Source organism: Passer domesticus, chromosome 4 (assembly GCF_036417665.1).
Source record: "Passer domesticus isolate bPasDom1 chromosome 4, bPasDom1.hap1, whole genome shotgun sequence".
NCBI lineage: Eukaryota > Metazoa > Chordata > Aves > Passeriformes > Passeridae > Passer > Passer domesticus.
Window position 1 is genome coordinate 16,960,952 of NC_087477.1, and position 26,068 is coordinate 16,987,019.

General features: G+C 40.6%; 1 protein-coding gene across 1 annotated transcript in view; it reads right to left on the reverse strand.

Moving 5' to 3' along the window:
- Positions 1-26,068, reverse strand: part of PRDM5 (PR/SET domain 5) — a 169,569-nt gene that overhangs the window by 54,145 nt on the left and 89,356 nt on the right. The window contains exons 25-26 of the mRNA XM_064416379.1: positions 7,163-7,315; positions 6,815-6,927 (exon numbers count right to left, since the gene is read on the reverse strand). The gene's annotated coding sequence lies outside the window, so the exon portion shown is untranslated. The remainder of the gene's footprint in view (positions 1-6,814; positions 6,928-7,162; positions 7,316-26,068) is intronic.

Here is a 26,068-nt window from a genome sequence, read left to right on the forward strand (position 1 = left end):
AAATTATTTTGTGAAGACAACCAAACCTGAAGTCAAGCACAACCCTCTCAGCTGATACTGATTAAAAGGGGCTGTACAGCTCTTCTGATAGCCCAGTCATAGTGACATTCATGATGTCAGCAGGTACTTCTGTGAATGTGGCTTTTCAATCTGAGCATTGAGAACACCAATAAATTAAGCAAGCTAAGTCTGCCCAAGATCCTATAGCACCTTCTTTTTCTTTTTATTAAAGCAGTCAGAAAGGCAAAAAAAAAAAAAATCAAACCCACAAATCTACCATTTCACTACTGAGCTATAATACATTAAATCACAGATATGAGTCAACAACATCATGCTGCTGGGAAAAATGGAAAACCATTGTGGGAAGAATAACCAAGTGTCATCTGTAGAACATATGGAGCAATGCTCGTGCTCAGCTCACTGGGGGGAAGCAGAGGGCTCAGCTGTGGGCACCACTGTCCCAGGAGGATGTGGGCAGAACACAAAAATCCTGGAGAACAGGGACAAGGACAATGAGGGGCCTATTAGAGAAGACTTAAGGCTGCTTGTGTTGAGGAGCAGAACCCTAGCCCCAATCCCCTTTGTGGCAGTCCTGGGACATGTGAGGAGCAGCTGGGAGGAAGGAAGCGTTTCCTTCACACCCCCAGTCCCCGGACAGCATTAAGCTCTCTGAAGAGCAGGAGTGTTAGAGACAAGATTGAAACAAGCACCCCTGCTGTGACTTTCAGTGTAGAAGGGATTATAAATTTGTGCAATACAATTTGGCTAATTTCTGAGAAGTTCATCATGATCTTGCTGTGTGTGCTTGCTCTAAGTTTTTTGACCCCACTGCCAGAATGAGAGTTCTCAGCTCTTCCTCCTGGTGTCCACCTGGGCCTTCCTTCCAAACTGCTCCACTTGGCTCTTCCTTCTTTCTGTTTACTGCTACTGGCTCATCAGTGGTTTGCCTTTCTCCTGAGCCTTCCCTTGTGGAAGCTGGAAAATTTGCTGGGTTCCTTTTGCTGACTCAGAAACACTTCCCTTGGAGGAGATAAAGAAACAGAAGTAACCTGGCAATTTCCACAGACTGACCAGATTGCACAGAAGATGAAACAAACAATTCAGCTAAAATATGTGGTAGTAACTGAAAGTACTTGAAAGGACAGCAGTGCTATTTTATTTCTTTAATTTTTTAAATAATAACTTTGCACAGTAACAGTAAAATGCAAAGTTAAAATGCTTCCAAGCACCACTATTCATTTGAGGCAGCAGCATTCCCATTAGAAATTTTAAGCAGAGGGAGTAGGTATTGAGAGAAAGAGAAAAGTCTTTTTCAGAATTATGTGTTGATAAATCCAAAAATAGAAACATTTTCCAAACAAATTTTCTACGTGCAAGTATCCCAGTTTCCCAGCAACTCTGTCGGTGACTTAATGTTAACTTTGTGGGAAAGCAGCTCTGGACAAGAAGCTAAGAGCTTTTTGGAGTCTATTCATAACCCTGCATTTGCATTTGATAAATTGCTTCATTGTAACAGCAACTCCCCTTCAACATGATGATTAATTCTTCTTGTTTTACACAAAAAACATTTGGTTTAAAATGCTAATCTTTCAGCATTTTCTCTATTATTACATCAGAAGTTCTTTCAAAATGTTTCAAAACTTCCAGAAAATTATTTAAGGTATTTTCCTCAACTAAAACTTGCATGGGCTAAGTTTCTCTACATTTTATGTAAAACTGGCACTAATTTTTATAGCATGGTTTTAATAGGTTAAAACAAAGTGCATAATTATCTAGATAATTATTTAAAGCTAAAAGAAAGTGATTTGTAACCCTGTGGTAACCATAACAAGAAATACAAAATTTTGCCTGGTGTTTTCAATTAATATTCCAGATATTTGTCAATTCCCCAACTGCATTCACAATTTCTTGAAAGAATGGCATAGGATCCAAGTTTCTTCTAATTTATGCAGTCATAATTTTTTTTTTACATAATGGAGTTATTCATACCAACATGAACAGGACCACACTCTGAGCAAGCTGGATCTTAAAAGTATTTCAACCTAGCTAAAGCCATGGTGGGGGTTTCTTTAGCACTTTTGAACAGAAATTCATCCAGGCAATTCCTCTGCCACAGTTTCAGCAGCAACAAAGAGCTCCCCCAGCACACTCTGAGCTACCCAGGCAAGCAAGGTGAGCAATCAAGTGCAGATCTGGTTTCTGCCAGCATCCAACAAAGTTTTTATCATGGCATTCTTTGTGACAGGCACAACAGAGCCCAGCCCCAGGGTACCTAACAAGGAGTGGCCTCCTGTCTCCTCCTGGGCACAGCCACCCAAGCAGCTCCTTGGGAATTGGGTACACCGCAAGGACCCTCCACCTGCAGCTTGACAAACACCCAGCCTGCATGTGCTTCAGATCCTCTGCATTCATTTCTACTTAAAATTCAGCTTTTCCCCAAATAGTCTGTAAAATTTTTCTCCACTTAACCTCAAATTGCCTTTCTCCCCTGCTCATAACTTAAGCTGAAATGAAAAAAAAAAAAAAAAAAAAAAAAAAAGCTTGGCTTGTCTTGGAGCGTCAAGAAGTAAAACCAGCTTCGAAACAACTGCAAAACGGCAGAAGTGGGTTGCGGTGGGACTTCTAATGTGCTGTGAATTACACTGCTGCTTAATTAAATTACCTTGCTGAGCCTGGGCCTGAATTAACGTGAGACACACTCCTCAGTGTTTATTTGGCTTGGGTAATTAAAGGAAGTAACAAAATGAGGGTTTGGAGCTAATGTAAATGAAATTTCAGTAATTAAGTGTTTCTTCACTCAAGCACCTGGCATAGCCTTTTTGGTGTATATAGTGAATTTAGGAATAGGTGAACAAAATTCTTCTGCTGCAATCCTGTGCTACAGAAACCAAATGGGGCAATTCTTAAGAACCAATCCTTGCTCATCCTCATCCATTTGTAAAGTATTTCCTTTCAAGCCTTTAAATGACTTTATGTGTCCCTTTTGTAGCCCCTGGTTCTGGGTTCCATTGGAAGCCAGCAAGTGGGAGCATGAGTTATTTACTTAAAGCCTGGAAAAATGAGGGAGACTTTGAAAAGGCTGGTGTCTTCTTGAGAAGTGGATGAAATTTCACACTGGTTCTTACTGAAACCAATTCACATATCCCAGGCCTTTCCTCTCCCTACTCCATCTCTCCCCCACCAACATAATTTGCCCATTTATGCTTTAGATCTGGTATAATAACTCCAACTCCCTAAAGACCCTGAACCCATTTCCACTCTGTAACACGAGGGCAACTCCCCCCAGGGCTGTGAAATGGCATTAGGGTAGTGGAGAATATGCTTTACAGTATTAACATGAATTAAATTGGAATTGAAAATAAAGACCCCTGAACAGAGTTTCTTTTTGCAGCACTAATAAAATCTGCATTCTTGGCAGCAGCACCCAAAATCTGGCTGGTGCACTGAAAACACAAACCCTTCCTCTGGCTGGTGTCGCCCCTTTCCTTCCTAGGGCTGCCAAGAACCACAGGTCGCTGCTGGAGGGGAACACCCATCAAGGTCTCTCTCAGTTTGGGGTCCCACCAGAATGAATATTAGCTCAGGGATACCAGTTCATCTGCCAATGTCCTCATCTGATGGAAGAAATGGATTTGAACAGGAATGAGTGAATGGGGGGGAAAAATCCTCATAAAGTTTTGAAGTTGTCAAAGGTTTTGTTTTGATGTGGAATTCAAGGCTCCTATAAACCTTTCTGCAACTTTAAATGAAACTGAAAATGTGATAAACTAGACTCTGTGCTTTGCTGGAATAATCAAAACCTATGGACCACACTCATTCTTATTGAAGGAGACTGAGACAGTGTAGTAGCTTTCCTACACTGAGTTCTTATTGATGTTTCTTTTTTGTCACTTGCATTTATCATCTACTGTATACATGTAATCCTGAAATCCATCTTTTTTCAATGGCATCTCTTATGTTATTCTAGTGAGACACCTGTGAGGATTCCTATAATGACCAGCTACACACAGCAGTTCTCTGTCTCCCACAGGACACAAAGAGGAATGATAAACCATTCAAAGGGAGCCTTGAAACTCTGCAGCAGTGAGTCCTGAGAGGGGAAAAGTACCTGATGATTTGAAGGGCTCCTCTTAAGTTTCCTGCAACATGGCATCAGCCTTCAGATGATCTGCTGGGAGCTCATCAGGCCCCCATGTGCATCATTACTCACAGTACTATACTGTTATGGTCTTCCTACAGCCAGCACAGGTAATGCCAGTAAATAAACTATGGAAGCCAAATCAGTATTCCTTCAAGATCTAGGAGAAATATTGCCACAGAGGGGTCATTGTCTACTGTACCTCACCATTGCAAAAGTTTCATTGGAAAAAACACAGATGTTGAAGAGAAAATTACAAACAAAAAAAAAAGGAGACTCCAGGGCTGTTTCATCTGGATTACTGTTTCTGGTATTTGGCTGTGAAGTCTCCTGTCACTATCTGGAAACTTTTTAGAATTGTTACAGTGATCTAACACCTTTTGCTAAACTTGAACTCTCTTCAGCCTGCAAACAACTCTGTACAGCCAGACCTGCATTGTTTCTTCCTGTCCCAAGGAAAACTTACTGAATACCTGGCCTTTCAATCTCATGGATATCCCCAGTGTCCAAAGCCCTACCATGCATTCATTATCCCTCAGTCTCCCAAACTAGCAAGTGGATCCAGTCAGGAATAAACCCACCCAGCGGAGCGGTCCATTTTTAACTCCTTTGTTCAGGTAACACAACCAGGATAGCAATCTAAATGACAATAACCTTTCTAAATGACAAATATCCTGTGCTACAGCCAGGAAAAGCGTGTCATCTCTTACATCAGTGGATTTTAACCCCAGCCCTCTCCATCTCCCTCTTTAGGACATCAGCCTATTAACTGAACAGAACACTTCAGAACAACCAGAACAGCCTCATGTCAGAAGAATGCTTTTGTTGCAAATAATGTCAGAGATTCCTGTAAACAAAACACTGCAAAGGACCACCCATGGGTGTGACCAGCTACTACTTTTTTACCCAGTAGTTTATCAGTGTCTGTCCAAGCCCCTCCCAAGTGCTCCAGCTATTGCCATTCTCAACTGCACACTGAGAATGAGTGCAGGAAATGGACTTAGCTGAGGCCACAAAACATTTATCTTAATACCAGTCTGCTAGACTACCATGTTTATTTAAAGGGGCATCATAGGCTGCAGTTGGGAAAAAAAAAAAAAAACAACAAAAAAACAAACTGTAGGGATTTCCTGGTGCTATTGCCTTCTCAGTGCTTTCACCCAGTGATTTTGATTTCTCATCAGCAAATAAAAAGATGAAACACTGTTCCATCTTCCATCCATCAGTGACAAAATGTGTGCAGTGTACTGCAGCGTTAACTCACATCACCTACTTCCCCTGGAAAATTAGTAGGCTGAGCAATAATCTTTACTTTTTAGAGGGTTTAGCAATGTATAAATGGCATTATTTGCTAATGTCTGCTTAGTTCATGCAGCTGTTGAGATATTTTTATATTTGCTACCCACTTCATACATGTGAGTTATACTTCAATTAGGAAGTAGCTGCTCTGATCAATATACAAGCTTTCATTCCACACCTACTGGAGAAATCATGTTCTTGTCCAAGAAAATATGATGCTTGAGATCAGGATCACAGAACTGTATCCAGGAATTATTACCTGAACCCAAGAACACTAAACTTGACTACTTGCTATGAGATGCTGAGTTTTACAAATTAACGTGGGTCATGATCTGCCAAAGCCTTTATAAACTCCATTTATATGCATTATAAATTTCTTTCAGAAACTTGTGGAAAAAATTACTTTTCTTGCAAAAAAACCAAAAAACTCTAAAACACAAACTTTTAGTGAATCACACTTGCCAGCTGCATGAAAGCCCACCAAGGATATTACTCTGACCACAGAAATCACACTTTTGAAGATCAATATCCTAACAAATCTGACATCAGAAAAATAAACCAACCCACCTAAAAGTTGTGGATTTTGCTTTGAAATCCATTCCGCTGATCTGCCACGTTCATTTCTCTGAAGGAGCTTCAGTGTGAACGCAGCTTTTTTGCAAGTCAGAGAAAAATGGCACAGTCATACAGAAAAACATTCCCCAAAGGCTCCCTTGTTGTGTGTAGGAGCATTAATAATGAGTTATCTCTACTGGTGGCATTTCAACATGACACATCCCAGTGTCACTCTTTGGTTTCCTGGGGATTTTTGCTTTGTTTTTATAGCCACATAACCTCTCTGTATCACCACAAGATCGGTTAATCACATTCAGAAAAAAAAAAGAAAAATCTTCTTTTTCTCCACTGCTACAGCATGCAGCATAGTGGAGGGATAATTAACTCACAACTCTCCCTATTTCCCTTGGAAAATTATTATGCTGGCTAATAAACCTTACAGTTATGAGGCTTTTATGAACTTAAAAACCCTGCAGTAATTTCAAGTGTATGTGTGGTTTGTTCAGCTGTTTGAACACTTCTCACCTCAGTCACCCTTTCTCCTCATGAACTCACACCCCAGAAATGCTTTGCATCAATGAAAAAGAACTGAGTGATTGAAAGTGTATGAGATTCCTGCACATTCACTCCTTCCATGACTAATTAGAGGGTTTGGGGATATTTTTCCTTTTCTAAGTGGAGCTATGCTGCCAGAGGCTGAGAACTGGGCAGTTTGGTGCTTAACACACTCTGGATTTATTATCTGATCTTCAGGTGAACCACTTAAATCCCTAGTGGTTTAATTTTACCAACTGTAAAACACAAGTAACAGTCATCACTTACCTTTAGGTGCCTTTGCACCTTCCAGGGAAAACACCATCTCTCAAGGCCATGGGGATGTGCCAAACTTGTTGTACTGTGGGATCAACTTCTTCCTCCAACTTTCCACAGAAGTTCTTGCCATTAGGAAAGCAGAGAATGCAGAACATGCAGAAAACGCTACCTTATTTCATCTCATTAAAAAGGCTGAAAAGAAACTACATCTAGTAGTCTAAAACACTGCACCAATTTCAGTAAAGACCATGTAGAACAGTAAAAAATTAGTAAGTTTGAATAAATATTTCTAAATAAAGAAAAAAACTGTTCCATACAACAGCTTGTGCCAATTTATCCCTCTCCACCTGAAAATACCTGAGAAAACTGGAGATCATGGGCATCTGGATATCATAGGCATCCTCAGAACAAGTGAGAGCTGCAAGGCATCTTCCTGTGATTTTTCTGAACAGCACTTTCCTCTTGGGCTGCTGATGGGATCCCCTTGGACATAGAGTCAATATGAATGTCCTGGAAAATGTTTTCATTTCATGAATAATTTTCTTAACCAGTGCGAATGTGATACTTGACTCTTTCAGTACTGTGAATAGCTGAGAAAAATCCATCTTCGACAAAGCAGAAATTACATTAAATTAAGTCTCACTGATACATGGGTATTCCTGAACGTCAGAACACAGACCAGTGACCAGTACATCTGGGGACTTGAAAACTTCTGCAATGCCAACTGCATTGTCAACTCCAGCTGCATCACTTACCTGGTATTTAATGCAAAGACACACAATGTGCTATGTCTTTTCCCTGGCAGTTACTCCAGGCAAGAGATTTTTGTTCTTTATTTTTCAAATCAGAATTTAAAAAAAAAGCAACCAAACAAAGAAGAACCTAAAAACACTACCTCTCCAGTAGATATTTGCCATCATTGTTCCTTTTTGAATAGGGAGATGCACTTCACTTTGGCAAGACACTTTAAGAGATTCTAAGTCATTCCAAACACCAATCACAGGAAGGAAATTAAGCTCCGTTCAGCTTTGCACATCTATATTCCAGTGCATACAAAAATCACAGAGCACACCTCAATATATTTTCTGAATACTTGGCAATAATGCATTAAATATAATCATGGCTTCATGTTGGCTCTTTGTTCCTATACTCAGAGGTGGAAGATTGTATCTTTCATCTTCTGAAGTTTGTAGACTTTCTTCCTGTAAGTATACACATTAGAAGGTTTGCAGAGGGTAAAGTCAACAAACTGTGCCCAGCAGCTGGAACCCAGAGCAGAGGAACCAGTTCCTGTTGGGGCTGAGTCTCCAGCTCCAGATTAGTCACCAAGAACGCTGAGCCCTCAAGACAGAGGTGCTTTGTTCTCATCCCAAAAAATCCCAACGCACCCAGGGAAGCTCAGCTCACAGAGGCCTCATCAAGGAGTCTTGCTGTCGTGTTTAGGGCTCAGTTTAAAGCTGGGAAATTCATAATGACCTGAAGTGCTGCGTGCCAGCATTCTGCTCTCAGTGCTCAGCTGGGCTGTCTCTCCATGCTCAGAGCAGTCCAGGCTGCTGAGATTTAGAGGTCTGGGACACAGCTTTATTTACAGCGCACATCAGACAAGCACTTGTGTTGATGATCATCCCTATAAAAGCTTTTTATATGCACATAAAATAGATTAACTTCCCACACCATGGGTTGCCTTGAACATTTCCTGATCTATATTTACATTTCTTTGGCCTGGTGAAGAGAAAATCAGCACAACATAGAAAGGTCCTTATTTATACACCACAAAATGCATACCTTTGGGAGAAGGGATACTGAAGTTCACATACCTACTCAAGGAAAGCAGTGTTGGGTGACAAACTGGTATTGCTGCTCCCAGGTCTGCTTTTTTAACTTGTTTTCCATTAGAACAAGACTTTATCACGTCAGCTTAAAACATTACAGTTGGTGAAAATCATCCCGTTCACTAGAAGAAGAGTTCTTCCAAATTAATTAAGGAGACAAAAGAAAAATTTTATATTAAACTATTTAGAAATTCTCACCATGAGAAGCAGTTTAATTTACTGCTCTCAAATGTGAGTAAAATGAAGGATCTGACTTGAAAAAAAAAGTTTTTGTATTCTTCACGCTGCACAAGCGTGGCTGAATTTGCTTTATCTGACACAGAAAGGATGATAACATTCTCTCCTCCACACAGAAAGATGTCATCTTCACAGCAGACTAACTCTGTGTCCTCACACTTGAAGATCTCCAGTCCATGACTGGGACTCTGTCCTGATCAAACAGTTAACTTAAGCAAACTTGTCACCTTGGAAGGCAGGGCCATAGCACAGTGCAGTCCCTTCCACACAAAATGTCTTTTCTCCAGCTCCTTGCCTCTTTTGAAGTCCAACCTGAACACCATATGAAGGTTGAGCTTTCAGAGCCAGGAGGAAGCAATTAAAAGATGTATCCAGCACATGAATGCTTCCCAGAAAAAAAAGAATGCTCTGTAGCAATCCCTCACCTCTTTAAGAAAAAGAATGTAGAGTTTACCCAACAATAAAGTTTAATGGAGGTTATTTTACATGGTGTCAGAGTGAGCCCCACACTGATCATCTGCTGGACTGAAATTCAAGACATTTAGATGCTCACCACTGACCTGCAAGACACAGACAAAATCATACCTGGAACAACACCTTGCTATTGGGTTTTTATGAGGGCTATGCAGCAGAGCAATGCACAGCATGCACGCTTTTCAGGGAGGTGGGGAAGCTTTGCAACCCAAAATCTCCTTATGGCACTAAATGGGATCAGCTTACAACACTACAGACCTCACAGTCAGCAGGAGCTGTGCATGCCCTTCAAGAGACCTCAAGGCAGATTTCAGTTCTTGTTACAGACCATTCTCTCTGTACCAGCACAACACAAACACACCAAAGCAAAGCTGGGCGTCCCCAGAACAGCAGGGTAAGATCAGAAAATGCCAGTGGATGTGCTGCTGCAGTCCCAGCAGAAGGGTGTGCCAGGGACAGACAATGTGTGGGAAGCAATGCCTGCAGCAAAGGGGCTTCCAACCAGAGCACCTTGGCTGTGCTGCAACAGAGTAATTTGGTACTTTCCCACATGGTCAGCCAGCTCTTCTGGCCAGCAGGACAGAGATGCAGCAGAAATATCTTCCTTTCAAAGGATTACTCCTGGCTCTGGAGAGGTTTGTAAATTTTTGGCAGTCTCAGGATGGGCTGTGCAAAGGGAAAAGGAACTTCTCTGCTCCCTCTCCCACACTGCAACCACGCAAGGCCCAGCCGTAACGTAGTTCTTAATAAAAAAGCACAGATGTGCCCTGTAGGCACTTAAAAGAGTAAAAGAAAAAAAAGAAACAAAATGTTCCTGTGTGTTTCATAAATCGGTATATAAGCATAAGGCAACCTACTATCCTAGATAGAAAATGAAAGATCTTAAAAAGTATTGAATCCTTGGTGAATTTTCTCAGTGGATCGGCATGAAGCTATTTAGCCCAGATGTTTCCATAATTCTGATGCATTAGGAGCTGCACAGCACTGTGGCCAAGTGTTAACACAGTGAACTGTAATGTAAAACATGTAAAGATCCTGGCTTCCAGAGTTATTGGAAGTTTTCACTCTAACCATTCTGCTTCCTTAAGCAGCTCTATTTTCTTTACAATATGCACTTATATTTTAATGCACATGGAAGAAGAACTAAAGCATTCCCCTCTCCCCCATCAAAACCTAATTCTGTGTGCTCTCTGGAAGAACATAGAGACCAACAAGAGACTGCATGGAGTCTTTCAGAAATGGGAATCTCACCTCTGAACAGCAAATCTCACACTCCAGACAAAAGCAGGGCCAGCAAGGCACAGCTGGGTGCCACATGAGCAGGTGAAGAAGTGATGGTGAGATTTCTGATGACAACCTGGTGTCCAAAAGACAGACTGTCTCACTGCGAGGCTCTCGTTTGCATCTGTAATGGATTTAGGGATTTGTAGAGGTAGTTTTAAAGATATCCAAGCAGGTGCAATGTGTATGTTGGAATGGCCTGACTGAGTGTAGGAACAATAATGGGAATATGAAGCAGCACAAAGAAAGGTAACAGCATGTGCTTAGAAGAATGTGAGATAAAGAGTGCAAGAAATAAACTGGCAGTCTCTACAGAAGAACAATGCAATGGAATACCTTGCATTGACAGTTCATTTGGAAAAATCTTTGACACTATACTTAATTATTCAGAAGAGTTTAAAACAGTTCAGGGATTAATGATCTACCTGCCATGATGGGAGCTGAGAGTTTTGCAATTCTTCAAGACCTTGTTGTCTTAAAAGCACAAAACACAGCCTAAATTAATGAAAATTAGCTCCTGCTATAGCCCCAAACCTGCAGTCTCTGATTTCTTATGAGTACTTGCTGGAATAGACCTCACACTTCGACAAAACCAGGTGTGAGAGGTGGAGTAACTTCTATTTCTTGGAACAAAAAATGCCAAAACTTCATTTAGGCCTGGAGTTTCTCATGCCTTTTTAAGGCTGACAAATGTGACTCGGGTTTAGGCTCTACAGAGCACAGTGGAGCAGTCCACCACGGAGTATCACCCTGACCACTCACACACTGATTATCCTGCAGAGCTAAGTAGGCCATGGAGGCCTTGTTTCACTTCTACACAATAAAAGCTTAGTAACCAAATTTTCTGTATGCTACTGTCAACTGTTCTGCCTTTTCTCCCCTACCCTGTGGCTACACAGCAACATGTCCTTCAACTGTATTTCCCAGGATAACCACTTCAATTCACATTACTGGCTGCTATTTTGATTTAAAAATATTACAGGAAGAGAAATCTGTAGCTCAAAAAGAGTTTGTAAAGCCATGGCAGGTGGCAGAATTTGTCCTCCTATGTAACAGAGCTTAATCCCAAACCTTCTCTTATTCCTGTCTGATTTAAATCATTCTGTTCCTTTTTAGTTGGATACAGTCCTTGATAGCTGTTGGACAAAAGCTGATGACATCCAGAACTGCCCAATAGCTCTCCTCTCTTTAATAGCCACAGAATTATCATCTAGGCATGGAAAAAGTCAAACATCAGCTTGTACAAGATTCTTCTACATTGTTTCTAAATTAGTGCTCTGCAATTTAAAAGCTAATTCTCCTATCAATTCTCCTATCATTCTCCTATCAAGCTATTCTTCTATCTCCATTTCATCCTTATTTTTTTGCCAGCTCAGAGGTTAAATGAACCAAATATCACATTACATTCCTTTAAATTTGGAAAAAGAAAACATATGGGGTGCTGAAAAAAAGAGGTGTAGTCCTCAGATATCAAACTATGAAAATATTGTAAAATAACCATTATTGTCATGTTAAAATAAATATTTGAACACAAAACTCCCATATAACTAATGACCTGAATATTGTAACAATTACTTCTTTCTAAAACATTTTTTGAAAACTGTGACAAAAAATTCAGACTAAAGAAATAATCATTTGCACATTTGCCTTGGGTTTAACTCGCTTCCTTCTCTATCACTCTTCCTGTCTGAGCTTTATGAAAGAAAAGCATTTTTTTCTCCATTTCAAGTACAATCCTGAATAGCAAAATACGAGCTTAAAAATTGCAATTATTACTCACTGAGATTCTGCAAATGCTGGTGTCTCAATTCTCTTTTTCCATGGGATTACTAACAAGACCACTACCTGTCTCTCTCCAAATAACAGACAGTAAGGACCCCATAAAAAATGATCACTTGGATTATCCAGTTTTTACACTTCATTTTGTACAATTACTCCTTTCCTGTATAATTTTCAGTGATGTTTAACTAGCTCCCAATTGGCTCACAGTATCCACTTCACCTAACTACCTTCAATTTTTTTCCCAAAATCTAATTGTTCCAGCAAAAATTTCCTGACATATAACCCAAACTTCGCTTTTTCTGTGTGTTTCTGTGTGAAATGGGGGGCCAGAAGAAATACTGCATTTCTGAGTAAATACAGTGACAAAACCACAGCAAAACACTTGCAGAGGAGAGACAGGAGCTCCAAAGCTGAGCTGAGAGAAGCTACTTCACTAATATTTAATAGAATGTGTCACCCAAAAGCACCGGGAAAGAAATAATTCATCACGACTCCTATACTCTGTCCATAAACAGGACCAAAACCTTCAATATTGTGTCATAAAAATGAACCAAAACTTAGCATGACTCAAACATACCTACATTATCTGTAGGCTTTAAAGCTCCTGTTTTGTTGATCAGCAAGCCTGTAGATTGGCTAGCCCATAAATTCTTATTATTTTCACTTTTTAAACAGAGGATATCCCTGGGTTTGGTGCTTTCTGAAAGGAATTTTCTCTTTACTTGGTTGTAAGAACAGAAGTGTTCTACTGAGTTGTTGTCCATTTTTGTCTATGGCATTTCTTGCTTTGTTCATGAAAAACCAAGTAAGAAAAGACAGGAGTAATTTTGTTATGAAGGAAAGACTCCCCAGAGCACAGACATGGGAATGTCATTTATTACTGTAAAAACTGCAGGTCCCCAGTGCCTGTGCAGAGGTTTAGGTGAAGTTGGTCCTGTCTCAAGTGGGATCAGCTCTGGTTCTATTTTAATGATTCCATTATACTTCTTCAACAACATTTACCTTTTTTTGACATGGGGGACTGCAGCACTCATATCCAGAGATGAAGACTGGTGCCCATCAGATGTTTCTGGGGATATCTTTCCACAAACCTATCGATCTGTCTTTGCCACTATGAGGCCTTAGAGTATCACTTCCTATTTGGCAAGACAACACTAGCATTCATTATATCCATTTACACCAACAACAGCCATTTTTGAGAGACTTCAGGATGAGTTCCTGATGGATTAGCTGTAATATTAGATCAGATGCAGAATGTTTAAAGTTTAAAAGCATTATTCCAATTTGGTCTTGCAATGCATTGTTAAGAATACATTGTTGCAATAATTCCTCCCAAATTCCATTAGGGCTGTGGGTTATAAAATATTTGTAATTAGAAGTGGGGCTATATGTCAGAGGTGCTCTCTCTCTCAGACAGAGCAGCAGAGAAGGCTGATTTCATACACCAGGCTCTACTCCTGACAAATCCGTGCCTGTCACAGAGGTTTGTACAGTGATGGACGGACTCACACAAGAATGCAGCCAAACACCAAGTTATGATTCTTCATATCTGACATGCCTTCATTTCCTCCTCCTTAGCCCTACACCCTCAGGGATTCTGCATCTCCACCAGAAGATTTCTCACCTGGAATAGAAAACCCAGGGCCTCTACCTACAAATTCTATTTATTGGCTGCACTTCTGTAAAACTTCTGGGGGTGGTTGCTTGCATTCCACCCGCACCCCTAATCTCTTCTTCATACCCTTACTCAGTCCTAGCTACTGTGTCACAGCTTTCCCCAGATTTCCAAAATGTTTTTCTTGCAGTCCCACAAAAACACGTGAGATGTAACAAGAACAAGCTACTCTCCTTGCTCAGCATTTGATTGTGTCCCTTCCTCATTCAAATCCACCTGACAGATGCTCATCTGCTACGACATAAAATTTGTCCCATGTCATAACTTCCTTCCCCTACCATTTATCTCAACTGTCAGGCTTTGCACTGGCCTATCCCTCCCAACCCATCACCCTGTCCATCTGGTTGTCACACTGCTCTACAACCACTCCTTGTGTCTTTCCCCACACAGAGCTCATGCCAGACACACAGACAAGTGTTTTTTACTGACACTTTCAAAGCCCTGTGACAAGCAATGACTAAAATAGGCTCGTACCCATCCTATAAGTGTATTCTGTCCTATAATTAAAGGACAGAATACACTTTAAGATGTGTAACTGCTCTCTATATGGAAGCCATTCCTTTAGATACCACTCTCCTGGCAGGAAAGCACTGAAGCTCAGATGACTTGCAGCTTTTCCAGGCAAAGAGGCACCCAAGACACCAAAAGGATGCACAAAGCAGAGGGAAAGCTCCAGAACAGACACAAACCAGCTTATTTCCTATTCAATAAATGTCAATATTGTACTTCTTAGATAGGAGCAGCCTCTCACACCTTCTGAAGAAAAATGCTAAACCAAACAAAACACCAAACACTGCATTTACTGGTTATAAGGCACACTTTGCTCTTGATTAGGGTTTCCTGAGCTACAAACTGGGCTGCCCCTCCAAAGCCCATCCTCATGCTGTTCATGGTGTGCTTGCTGCAGCAGGCTGTCATTCTGGTAGAAAGAAATTCATTCCTGCTGGTCATGCACACAATCACCAGTCTAAAAGGTGACCACACTTAGTTACTCATGCAAAGTAAAGCAACAAGACAATTATGACCTCATATACCCCAGGATATAAAATGTAATGACTGGAGAATGGGCTTTCTAGCTCTCTGGCCTCCAAGACTAAAGAGTTTTACTCTGTGACCTCCAGGTTTTCACCCTTTCAAAGCACGTGCTTGAATTTCCTAGAACACAGCGGATCTGAAACAACAATAAAACAATTTTTCTCCTTGTTGCAAACACGCCTGAAGTAATAACCAGTGGAAGTAAACTATCCCTACTGAACCATTTTTGAATGCACATACCTCAAATGTAGCCTTTAGCACACTGAGAATTACATGACTGAAAATTCTAAGTCCACTTTTAAAGGAATAAATGATGTGGAGTTAGTAACAGTCAGCAAACAAAACAGAAAATGCAGAACAAGCTACTGTACCGAAGCTGTTGCTTTCATAGTACATAAAAGAGCTCTTTTTTTCTAATGTAAACACCACTGGCATAAAACATCTATGTTGTAGTGCCAGAGGAAAACAAAATTCAATGGCCTGTCTACAAAACCAACCTTGTCATTAAAGTTGTCCTTAACTGTGGGGTCAAACAAAAATGTAGTTCTTCAGTTCACTGTGAGGACTGAGGCAGCAAAGGTGGAAAAAAGAAACCAAGTTCCTTTGTATTATGCAACAAGTGCTGCCTGTGGTTAAGGACGTGACACTGAGCCAGATGAACAGCTGCTGCAGGCTGAGACCAAGACTGCGGATCCCAGAAATCAGTGGAGGTTACAGGTGTGCAGCATCCTGACAAAAACTGTGTTTTTCAAGCCATCAAGCACAAGGAGGTTTCCAAAGCAGCTCAGTAGTTCCAAGCACATGGAAGCAAACTGTGTCAGATGTGTTATACTCTGCAGGAAAACTTGTATTTGAAACAATGGATTCTTGGGGGTCCCTTGTAAGAGCTGTCTAAGGGGAGATCCAAAGATCTGCCACATGACTAAAACCAACACAATCAGCTGTTCCCAAGGCTGATACAACACTGGTCATCTCTTTTGACTCAAGTGCTCATATTTTTCAAATATATGCAATTATACTCATATACAACTGTATGGGAAATAGTTGCTAGAAACAAACTGTTTTCATAAATCAGTTTTCTCAGTCTCAACATAATTTTTGGTTTTGTCCCCAAACCTGCAGAACTGCAGAAAATTTCAAAACAATTCTGAAAAACAAAAATGTAAAATGCTTAAGAAACAGACATTAGCTTTCATCTAGACGAAGCCCCAATGCACAGGGTAGCTATCCTTTTGTAGCATAAATCTTCACTTGCAGCTCCTCTACAGCAATTACACCTGAAAAGCACAACACAGGATGTGGCACAGCTATAATCAAAAGGGTTAATTCCATCTGCAAGTCATTAGGTACTTTGATTTTCAAACAAAATTATCTTTATCAAGAAACCTGCCATTCCATTGCAAGAGCCACCAAACACCCATTATTAACTGCAAAGAATTATATCATCAAGGCCTTGTTTAAAGCTGACCCCAGTCGAGCCAGTGCAATGTTCTGCTTTGTTTGCCCACACCACGTCTGCAAATCTGCTCTAAGCCTCATCTCACAAGCTTCACGAGTCTGTGCCCAAAGCAAACAATAAATGTTGTATCTATTTATAAAGCATAATAAAGAATCTAGAAAACAATTTGCTATTCGCTCCTTAACAAACAATAACCCTTTCTGTCCTTAGTGTGCTGACACAACTTTATAAACACCCCTTTCTTTCTGAGAGTGACCAAAACCAATGCCCTGAGGGCCCAGAGATAATGCCAGAGAAAAGAGGTGAATAATGGGAAGACTTTCTTCTGTACCATTTCTACCACATCATTTGTGAGGCTTTTTTGAATTAATCAGCTATGTTTGACTAGAGTAACAAGATATTAACTAAACTAATGGTAAGTCCCCAGTTCAACTAATTTGATGTGTTTCCTTTTGCCCGTAAGGAGACTTTAATGAAATACCATTCTTCCTTCATTCAGTATCTTCTGACAATCAAACCCTAGGGCCTCTCAACACTAGAAGTTTTACAACATTTCAGGACACCTGTGGTTGTAAAAATAGAAATTTTTCATTATATCATAATATGTGTAAGAAAGTTCATTTGGCATAATTTTTCACCTGAAAACACGAAAATGGGTCACATGAACAAGATAGTGAGATCCTTACCACATGCTCTGTAAAGCCCAATAAGCACAACATGAGTACAGCCAGCCAGAGAAGCATGGGCAGTGTGAGTGCAGCTATCAGTTATTTAAGGAAAATCTGCCTGGAGACAGCCATGCCAAGCACCTGAATCCACTTTAATGGTGGCAGTGAACACATATGCTTGGGGACCTCACATCCTTTCTGAGGAACACTCACTTATGATACAAGAACAGAGAGCAAACTCTGAGCAAGACTGCAGTAAGTGCTGGGATTTGGGGGAGCTCAGCCTGCTGTGGGTCAGCATTGCACAAGCTCTATATTCACTCATATTCTGTATTTATTGATGCACGGATGAAAAGGCAGGGGGTTCAAGTGATCTGGCATAAATGAAGGTTTCCATATCACAGCTGCTTGCTTTGGTAGTACTCACATGAAAAGGCCTAATGAAAAGTTAAGTGAATAATGTTGCACACTGGAAAAAGGACTCCTTTTGACAAAGTGATTAACTAGAGAGCCTCCACCAGCGCTCCTTGGATGCATTCCCAGGAAAGCCTCTCGTGTTCCTGCTATTCCTCATCCTAGATAAATAAATGAACACAAAACATTACTCAAACATGGAGAAAGTTGTATTCAGCAATTGATAGGATGTGTTTTGATAATAGTGTACTCGATTTTAAAAATACACATATCAGCATTTACAGAGAGAGCACTATTTCTCATGCTGTATTTACTCTCAGCTTAATGGAGCATTTCAAAGTCATTCAGTTGTGAAAAGCAGATGAATATATGATACTGCAGAAAACCTTACTTGTAAAGTACTTTTTTTTCCCTCTATCAATATTCCTTTATAATAACTTGTAAAGTTTAGGAAAAATAATTTAATTACAAGCAGCCATAGCTTCAAAATATTCAAATCAACTAACACTTTGGGGCTTTTATAGGATATAAACCCTTCTTTTGCATGAGGTATTATATGTGTTACCTGGAAGAACAAGCTGTGTCAACATTTGATCTAAAAGGCAATCAACATCAGTCAGAAGAAAAGGAAACCACAGAGCACCCCCAAGAAATTGCAATTACAAAAACTTGTAGGCTGTAAAAGCTGCACAAGATCAAAGTGGGGGAGGGAGTAAGACACAGAAAAAGGATTTAATGGGAAATGAAAGACAAAATACTACAGAAAAGAAGAAGAAAGGAGTAAACACTTACAAAAGAGAGCTCTGGCAGTTTACAAGCAGAATAACTTCCAGGAGAGATGCAGAAAATTTGGCACCAGAATTTGAAACAAAAGCCCCAGTGGGACTGAGCTTGGGAGGAAAGGCAAAGAGAGGGGGAGAGATGAGCTGTAGTGGTGGCTGGCCACGAAACAAAGACCTGCCCAGCTGCATGTGTTGTCATGGCTAGCAGGCAATGCAGATACATACACCTCCCAGTTTGTGACATGAAAGCATCTGCAGTTCTACAGAAGAACCTAAATTAAGTTAGGAGGTTTTAATTCTGAGTATCTCCAATTTTAGAGCTGGAACAATGGTTTAGGTCTTTTTGATGCTCTTATTCTGGTGCAATTGTTGTTGTGCTGTCTCACCACCTCTTGCTCCTGTGTGCATCACTGGAATGGCCAGGCAGATGCAGAGTTTCCACTTGTGCCACTAACACATTTGGTATTGGAACTGAACACTGGAACTGAAGATGCCTGCCTACACTCAGTGAACTAGTGGGTACTTTGTCATGCCAAAATGCTCAATAAGTTAGTATGCAATGGGTTCTCAGAAGTGGCAAGGGAAAAGGTGGACAGAGCTGGGATTTGGGTTCCTTTACCAGAAAATTCAAACATTGAAACCCCAAAAGCTTGTGAAGTACCTAAGAGTGATGAAGCTGAATATCAAGGGATAAATCTGTGGGATTTTGGTACCAGCCAGCTTCATATGGTCCTGCACAGGTAAGCTGAGCTATCTAAGGTGTGCTGAGCTGCAGGCAGCCAGTCTTCCTAAACACAGATGCCAGGTTTGTTCCTGTTACTCCTCCCTCCTCTCGCTGGCATTTCTGTTCTGCTGCAGACAGTATGCTCAAAGCAACATCACTCTAAAATGAGCTTTTCCTGCAGTTTATGGGCTGTGCTGAGGGTGTTTCTGATGAGCATTTTGCTCTGTGGCTCAATGATGCCACATGTTGTGTGGATGCCTGGGAGGATTTGACTCCCGTGTAGTTCAGCAGCTTTTCATTGCATGATCTCAGGACATGCTGTTTCTCCCTGCCCCAACAAAATGGTGGCAATTACATCTCCCTCTTGTGTTTAGGTTGCTGAAACTCATAAAAATATGGCTGCGTTATGAACAGAACATTCCTGTAACTTCACCAGAAATAATTGTTTTCTTCCTGGCTCCTCTTCAGAGCTCAGTGGTTAACAGGACCAGGCTGCCTCTTCTGAACACAGGAGATCTTACCAGAGCTCCTGGCCATGCAGCACAAGAACTTCTGCCCAATCTGAATTAAGAAACAGTGTATTTTGCAAAAGAGAGGGAAAGAAACATGATTGTAAAGTCTTACTTGGCTCTTTTCAGTCAAGCTGACAAGCTGTTGTAGGCTGAGTGACTGTAGGCTGAACAAGTTGGCAGGAAAAGAAGAGTATTTTCCAAGCTGGACTCTGTATCCAGGGCTGATGGGTAGTGTAACAGACTGTATAGCCTCCAGGCAGAATAAAATCCATAAAATGAAAAAAACCACAACAAACCACAGCATGCAGTCATCAAATCTATTCATATGTTCAGGACTGGCTGCATAATCAAAGGAAAATTACTTCATTGGGCTCACAGCCCAATAACAAGCTGGAAAGGGTGAGACTTTATTTCTTGGATTTAATTGAAGGCAATCAGGATGACATCTCTAACGCCATAAAACTGATATTCCTCAAACAGTTCATGATGACTTTTTTGTTTACTCTAATCCTGAAAATGTCACAACACAAAGGAAATCCGGAAAACAAATGATGCTGCCGTCATACAGAACCTACATGTTCAAACAGGAAGAATTTCCCTAACTTCAAACACAGCCAACACTTTTTATTGGTAAAATTATTTTCCAGTCCACAACGTTTGTCCTGGTTCAACAGGCTCTGTGTTTTAAGCTACGTACCCCTTTCATCTCATGACTCTTATTTAAGTTTTAATGAACTTGGGTGTTTAGACCACACTTGGACTTCTTGGCTGAGGCAATACCAAATGTACTCCTTATGAATGCCTACTGCCTTTCTCCCTGCTTGGCTCACCCTTGGAAGAACAAAGGCACAAAGGCAGAGAGAAGGTGCCAAGCAGTTTCTCCAGTCAGGGGAAGTATATCCCACCACTCCTGGGAGATGTCTGTCTGCCTTGTTCTTGAGAACAAGAATCTTGAGAAGGAAGACATACCACCACTTTGAACAGCTGGCTGTTTTGGAAGATCAGCTCTTTCTGACATCCAAATGTCTTTTCTCTGCAAACTAGTTCTAGCCCTAGGGGACATGGAGAATCAATCTGCACCATCCTTACTATATCCAGCTTTATCAAAAGAGAAATGTCAGACTAGCCTTTATAAAACACTCAAAATCCTCCAGTTTTTCTGAACACCTTACTGCCCTGACACACTTTTTCTGAGAACTTGTCTTCATTTGTTTACCTCAAATCTTCCAAAATTGTATCAGGCCTCACTCAGTTGTTGGATACAATCATTAGCTGACTGCTTCAGCTCCTCTTTCAAGTGTTACATGTCATCAAACTCTGATGTATGCCTAAATTAGCTACCTATTCTTAAAGCTCTTTTTCAGTATTTAGCTAGAAGTCTAAATAACTGGTTGTCAAAATGAAGTTTAAGGATTTAATTATTTGCATGGTGCCAGATCAAATGTATTAAAATTAATGTTCACAACATGTAAAAGTTCTTAACATTTGACGCTGGGACCAACACCAAACTGCTAAACAGCACAAAAAATCTTGTTATTATCTCTTAATGAGAACCACTGATTATTTTTTACATTTCATTTGACAGTCTTCATCCTAATTAATTCTACATGGCAAAGTGAAATTACTCTGGTTAATGAGGATCATTCTGGCTCTGAAACACACTTATTAAATGAAATTAAAGCATGGTGCTAATCAGGAGAACGGGCATGTGTTGCCAACCAAACATACAAACCCCGACAATGAGATAATGACAGGTAGTGACAGACACAAAGCACTGCTATTTAAAGAGAGTAAAAGGCTTTGAGCTTCTCTAAGAGAAAGAGCAACTTAGATGTCAATCTCTGCAATCTTCAGGAAGATCTTTTGCTTTTTAAATTGTGTTTGGTTTCAGTCTCAAAAGAAAGCAACAGCTGTATTGCAGAGGGACTAAAGACTGGTAAAGTAGTGGACTGCCAAGCTGTACCAGAGCACAGGCCTCTGTTAAGACACAGTGAGAGTAGTTTTCTAGTAATGCCCACTAATGTTTCCCAAGTTTTGGCACATTCATCCAGCAAGTTACTTCAAAACCAGTAAAAAAAGTCCAGCTTCAACACCATCTTCCAAGTGACTTTCACTAAACTGGGATATTTGTTAGATCTTGAGTCAAGGCAGTCCTGTGTATGTGTATTATGGGAATAACCTGGCACAGGTAACTGGAGCCAGCAAAGCTTGCATGTTGATGTGATGATAATTTCTGAATTAGCTTCAAAAGCTTTGTTTTGCTCAATGACAAGTGAGATGATTAACAGCAGAACTATTTGCTTTCATTTGCATAGAACACACGGTTCCCTGGCTGAAAGGATAATTTTTCCTGGCAAATCTCTGACACAAGAAAGGGCTGAAGACAAGACCTGGCAGTATGAATGTGTATAAGGATGCAGGCTGACAGAGGAACTTTGCTCTGAGCAACAGAGACTTCTAGGCATGGCAGAGATCTCTTCTGTGAGTCTGAAGAGGGGGAAGATTCATTTCTGTGTTTGCCTGTCCTGGATGGCTTGGAGCTGAGCCATTGCTGGGGTGATTATGCAGCCTGTCTGCAGTCACTGCCCTCTGTCATTTTGGAAAACACATTTTTAGACAGATACAGGGATGTTCAAGAAGTCTAATGGCTGCAATTCATTTCTCACACAGCTTTTCAAAGATGAGACAGGAGCACAAGTAAAGTGCCATGACATGCTGTGGATTAAACTCCTGCATATATTATTTACTACTTCTGCATAGCAATTACTCACAGGTTTTGCAGGGAGAGGAAGAAAACTCTACTTATGTTTCAGAGAAACTAAGTCCTATGCTTCTCCAAATACACAAGAGGAAGTTCACCCAAATGTTTTGCTCCCTGAAGTAACCCCCTTGCTGACATTTCTTCTGTTGCTGGGCTGTCCGAGGGCATAATTAAACACAGACCTCATCTTCCAAGGACAATCACAGGCCATATGATAGAAAATAAAGTAGCTGAGGAACTAAAACAGTTGTTTGCAACATATTATTGTCTAGATCCTTGAAGCTTTACTACTGGTATTTTGAGGAATGCACTGAAATACAAAATAATAAAGTGTATTAATTTGTATTAATCTCTTCCTAGTCTGAAGAGATGGGAGTCTAAAATAAGCCACATACAAGAAGAAAAAAGATGGAGGCAGACTCTTCTATTATTTAAATTTGCATTCAGCTCAGCAGTCTCTTTTGCAGAATAATTTACACCTGTATTTTATTCACCAGTGTGAGCCAGCACTCATGGGTCTACAGCTGAAATTCAGAGAGGAGGTGTAAATACAGACACATTAACTACTTGTTTAGGCAGTTCAGATACTTGACTAATTGTGCTGATATCTACACTAGCAGTTCTGCACAGGAATAAATCATGTCATTCTAGGAGTGCATTTATATCTGTAGGAGCCACTTGGCTGTAAAAGTATAAATTTAATTATCTTTTGGGTTTTTTGTAGTATGACAGATAACATAAAAAGGATATATTCCAACACAGGTATAACTTTAAATTAGTTTTTCCAGCTTACTTTATCTCTTAATAATTAGCACTGAATTGCTAATTTGTTTGTCATTTTCCAGAATGGAATCACTTTATACAGATAAGCACTGAAAAACTTGGTATTTTAAATAGATCACTTTTGGTGTAGGACTGACTTGACTCATAATATAATGGAACTTTGATTACTATTGTCACATTTATTTTCAAAACTAAAACTTTAGCATCCAGTTTTTAGAAAGCTTATCTGTTTTCATCTAACAGTGGTGCAGGGACATTTTGTCACACTGTGGTGTACATTTCAGGAGCTCACACCCATCCTGCTGTCATTCAATGATGAGCATGGCTCACTCTGCCATTTCTGAATACAATTAAGTGCATTTTGAACCAAGGGAGTGCCTATATACCTTAAGAGCAGTCTTCTCTGACTTCTAATCCATACATATGTGGAGTTGATTTTTATAGCTGTCTTAACCTCCCCTCCAGTTTCTAAATTCAACAGCTAAGAGAGATGATTGTAACAGTCAAGATAAAAAGAGGGTGTAGAGATGCAACATATCATCTTGGTATTTAGTGTAACATGTACTTTACAAGGGCTGCAATTATACCCAACACTGATTTACTCAGCCACTCTGCTAAGTTGTTCAATAAATACAGTGTTCCACACAACCAGCACTCCTCGGAGATGTATTACTGGGGCAGATTCTTTTCCCTCAGCAGTGCCTTAGAAAACTAAATATAGATGCCTAAAATGAAACCTAGTCATGAATTGCAAGTATAACAGAAACCAGCATTAAAACCAGTGAAAGTTCTGGGCATTCAAGAATGAAGAATACTTACGAAAACCATCACAGACAAGAGTCACATTACTAATTAGCAACTGGCCAAAATAAACAGGGATCAAGGATATTGTGCAGCTAAAATAAGAATCTTTACTCAAAATGCATGCCTAACTTTTTCCTGAATTCTTCAAGTCCAGTTGACCAATAATTTCTATGCTCATTGTGATTCCCTCTTTCTTGCAGGACTAGTAAATTTTAGGTATTTTCCAAGCTTCTAGGTAGATGGATCTACTTCTCCTTTTCAGAAAGAGAGAGAGAACAGCTGTAGACCAGCTGGATGAAGCTCTGCAGTGACTTTGCATGGTGGCCTGTCCCAAAACTCCCCTAAGCTGTCCTCCTCTGCCAGCTCAACTCGCAGATGAAAGAGGCAGCTAGACAACCTGCCAAAAGGACTTCTGTTCAACAGCAGGATTAACTTTCATTTCAAAAGGTGCAAACAGTAATTTTTTGACTGGTTTTTTTTTTTTTCAATGCCACCTCTTCTATACTCACCTCTGCCTTGTATTCTTAAGAGCAGACAACCTTTGCCTATCAATAAGGGGATTAGGTCTTGCATCTTCCCATACCTGTGTGGGCACAGTAGGCTCTTCGTGGCCTGGAAGGCTGAAAATCCTGTTCTCCAACCAATGCCTGCTCTCAGATAATATTAAAGCAGTATAACTACTTTAATGCAAAGTTAAACCTCTCCTTTCCAATCAACCACTCTAGGGAAAAAAGGGAGGTTGAAATTGCAAATTCTTAATGCACTGCCATGTTAAACCTAAGCCCTCTGCAACAGTTTACTTCCACCTTTCCACAACACTTTTCACACCATTCCTCGCTGCACAAGCCCTACTTCTCCTGACTTCATTTACCCCTGGGAATCTTTCAGGAGATGGAATGGGTGCCAAAACATTGTAACCCACATCCCTTTCTCTCAGGAGCAGAGAAACAACGATGCTCTGGAGTTAGGGCTAAACATGCAAGGACACAAAGACCTCCTGCGCTGCGGGGCAGCTCTGGCAGTGCAGTTTGGATGAGCTGCTATGCCAAGAAGCCTCTTTTATACCTTTTAAAGGGCATTATGAAACTGCCTAAGGTGCAGGAGACCAGCAAAAGACCCATACCTTTCACATGCAAATGTAAGAATAGGAAAAGCTACAGCTGGAGGCAAAGAGTCAGACTGAAATGTAAGTGCCAAACTCTGGCAATAGAGCCAAAAAGCAGTGTGTGCCTGGCTCAAAGCACCCAAACTGAAGCTTTCTTGGCCCAGGAGATAATCAGTCCTGGGAAGACAATATGGAACTGTTTTCATGTCAAAAAAAGAATCCTTTTTGCAACACTGCTCTCTTGTCAAGAAAACTGCTGTGGTATGGAAGATGGATCATATGAAAGATGGACAACAGCCCACAGACTGGGTTGGAATTCCAAGATTTTACCATAACACACTGGTCTTTGCTAAATGGAGGAGGAAACATGCCAGCAAAAATAGTTCTTCCTCCCAAGATGAGACCAATCACACTCACTTTGTTCCATACCAACAGCTTCTGGTTTCCCCCAGGGTTGGGGAGATCACTGCCTCTTATAAACACTTTTCCTCACAGTCTGCTCATCCAAGTTTCTGGCCAGAAGAGCACTGTGGCAGGTAATTCCAAGTCTGACCCTGAGTGGGTTTTGGCATGCAATCCATCAATCAATCAACCAATCAATCCATCCAGTGTGATGCTTTTGTCCTGGTGGGCAAACCCTATAAAGCTGTGATCCTCACTTCTGGCAGTTTTCATCTTCTTTTTGCACCAGTGCCATGGTCAGTGTGCCATGGTCGGTGTCACAGCCTCAGTTTAAGCACCACTTGTTTATACACATCCTGTGGTTTCTCCAGGCAAGATTAGGCACATATAATCCTTATTCAAAACAGGAGCTGCATTAAATATTACAGTATTTAGAACATAAATATGAAGGAAGTATGCCTTAAGATCACTGTGGTACAGCATATAGCCCAATTAGACACACATGGAGTACTACATCCTTTTAAACTTCTATT